We start from the raw sequence: 3,340 nt of genomic DNA, 5'->3' as shown, positions 1-3,340 counted from the left end.
GCAATCCACTCACCTCAGCCTCCCAAAGCACGGGATTACAGGCTGAGCCACCGAGCCCGGCTAATTTTTAATTCTGGTTCTTCATCAATGACTTCAAATATTTCTATAGAAAAAAAGACGATCCTCATCAAATGTTTGGTTATCCTGAAATACACTGTGTGTTGGAATGACAGATAAATCCCTAATTCCTTCCCTTTACCTACTAGTTTTCAGAATTAAGAGTTGATTCTCCATCATCTTTCACCCAAGATTCTTTCGTAGTACACTATACTTCTGATTGTAGTGTGTCCCTTTGAGCAGAAGACATTAGAGGTGTGAGATGTCGCGAAGCATATTGCTTTTGTTTTCAAATTACAGGCCTTTAAAAACTGTATATAATTCTCATTTAAAAAAACATAACAGTCTTACCCTACACTCAGACGTCCTGAGCTCTGCTCTGATAAAGCGGTCTCTAAGCTTTTCCTCTCCTCTGTCCCTGCCACAGTACCGCCACAGCTGCCTTCTCATGAAGCAGAAGCGTCTTTTCATGGCATCTGACAAAATACTATTTTTTTCTTGTGATTTGCTTGTATAAAACTAGATGTTGATCATCTAGCCTTGTGAAATGTTTGACCCTGATTTTGAACAGATACATTGAATACTGGTAATGCATTCTTGGGATACTCCTGCCTGTTTCATTTTTTAAATTTCAACAATGTGGGGTACAATTCAGGATTAGGCACATAAGTGGTTATTGTACAGTGAAGCTTGGGCCTCCCTTGGGTCCCCACTTCACCTGGCTTGGGACCAGGTTTCCTTATTGGTGTTATGTGCCTCCCTGTCCCCTGGCAGTGTCCCACTACTGCCGATCCCTTCCTGTCTGTTTTAGTAACCCATTCAGTTCATCTTTCTGATTTGATGTTTATCATTTATATTAAATTTTTAATTTTGTTTCTGTGTTTACAGAAAAAGATTGGATCTGGATTTGAGACATAGCACAGTCACTCACTGTGACTCTTGTCAAGTTGCTCACTTTTTCTAAGCCTCAGAAGTAGGTTTAAAGTGAGAATTTAATGAGAATAATGAATACGTGAGTAATTTGGAAGATGGAGAATTCAGGTTTGGGTTCAAATTTAAGCTCTACCACTTACATGGGAATTTAGGAAATTGCTTTTTAAATTTTCTTCATTTAAAAAATATGTAGCCGGGCGTGGTGGCTCACACCTGTAATCCCAGCACTTTGGGAGGTGGAAGAGAGAGTATTGCCTGCGTCCAGGGATTCGAGACCAGCCTGGGCAACTTGACAAGACCTCGTTTCTACAATAAATAAAAAAATTAGGGCCAGGCTTGGTGACTCAGCCCATAAACCCAGCGCTTTGGGAGGCCAAGGTGAGTGGATTGCCTGAGCCCGCAGGTTCGAGACCTGCCCAGGCAACTTGGTGAGACCTCATCCCTACAATAAATCAAAAAAATTAGCTGGGCGTGGTAGTGAGTGCCTGTAATTCCAGCTACTCAGAAGGCTGAGGCGGAAGGGTTGCTGGAGCCCAGCAAGTCAAGGCTGCGGTGGCTGGGAGCGTGCCACTGCACTCTAGTCTGGGCGACAGAGTGAGACTTCAACTCAAAAAAAAAAAAAAATTAGCTGGACATGGTGGTAGCGTGCCTGTAGTTCCAACTACTTGGAAGACTGAGGCGGAAAGATTATTTGAGCCCGGCAGGTTGAGGCTGCCGTGGCTGTGAGCGTGCCACTGCACTCCAGCCTGGGCAACAGAGTGAGACTCCTACTCAAAATACATAAATAAATAAAAATAAAAAACTATGCAATATCTTCGCCAGGGATATTGTAATAATTTTATGTAGCTGGGCATCGTAGCACATGCTTGTAGTTCCAGCTACTTGGAAGGCTGAGGTGGAAGGATCACCTGAGCCCCACAGGTTGAGGCTGTAGTGGCCGTGAGCGTGCCACTGCTCTCCAGCATGGGTGACAGAGTAAGATTCCAACTCAAAAAAAAAAAAGAAAGAAAAGAAAAGGCAAGGAAGAACATATTAGGTAAGCAGGTGATTGACCACTAGGGAACTGTCTTGGATAGGTATGTTTAAAATTTTTATTCTATTGTTATTTATAACATCATCAGATGTTTGCAGTAGGTGTCCAGATCTTATTACTTGTTTGTGGTAAGCCAGCCTCCAGGATGGTTCCTAATGAGCCTCACCTCCTGGGATGTATGTCCTTGTATAGTCCCCGCCATCACTATATATGGCTGACCTGTGTGTGTAACCAATAGGATACTGCAAAAATGATGATGTGTGACTTCTGATACTAGAACATAAAAGACATTACAGCTTTGGCACTGCTGTCTTGAATCAGTTGGTCTGGGGAAGGTCTTCTGTCATGTCATGAGGACACACAAACAGCCCTATGGAGAGACACACCTGGTGAAGAAATGAGTCCTTCTTTCAACAGGGTCAACTTACATCTCAGAAGCAAACTACCAGAGGCCAGGCTTGGTGGCTCATGCCCATAATCCCAGTACTGGAAGGACTGCTTGAGCCAGGAGTTCCAGACCAACGTGGGAAACATAGTGAGATCCCCATCTTTACTAAATAAATACATACATAAATAAATTTATTGTTTCTTAAATTTTTATTTTTGAGTCAGAGTCGCACTCTGTCACCTAGACTGGAGTGCAGTGGCACAATCAAAATCACTGCTCCTGTAGCCTCGACCTTCTGAACTCAGGCGATCCTTCTGCCTCAGCCTTGCAAATAGTTGGAAATACAGGTACATGCCACGAAGCCGGCTAATTTTTTGATTTAGTATAGAGATGAAGTTGGGCCAAGTTGCCCAGGCAGGTCTGGAACCCCTAGGCTCTGGCAGTTTCCTCATCCCTGCCTCCCATAGTGTTGGGATTACAGGCGTGAGCAACTGCGTCTCGCCAATTTTTATTTATTTTTGAGTCGAGTCTCACTCTGATGCCCAGGCTGGAGTAGCACAATCATAGCTCACCGCAGCCTTGACCTCCCAGGCTCAGGCAATTCTTCTGCCTCAGCCTCCTTAGTAGCTGGGACTACAGGTGTGCAGTACCACCCCCAACTAATTTTTTTTTTTTTAGTTAGAGTCTCACTCTGTCGCCCAGACTGGAGTACAGTGGCCGCTCCCGGTCACCGCAGCCTCGATCTGCTGGGTTCCGGCGATCCTTCCGCCTTAGCCTTCCAAGTGGCCGGAATTACAGGCATGCGCTACCACACCCGGCTGATTTTTTGATTTATTGTAGAGATGAGGTCTCGCTGCCCAGGCGGGTCTCGAACCCGCGGGCTCAGGCAATCCACTCACCTCAGCCTCCCAAAGGCGCGGGATTACAGG

The sequence above is a fragment of the Carlito syrichta genome, unplaced genomic scaffold, assembly GCF_000164805.1.
Source record: "Carlito syrichta isolate Samal-C Ts95f unplaced genomic scaffold, Tarsius_syrichta-2.0.1 Scaffold304492, whole genome shotgun sequence".
Taxonomy (NCBI): Eukaryota; Metazoa; Chordata; class Mammalia; order Primates; family Tarsiidae; genus Carlito; species Carlito syrichta.
This window is presented reverse-complemented; position numbering follows the sequence as displayed.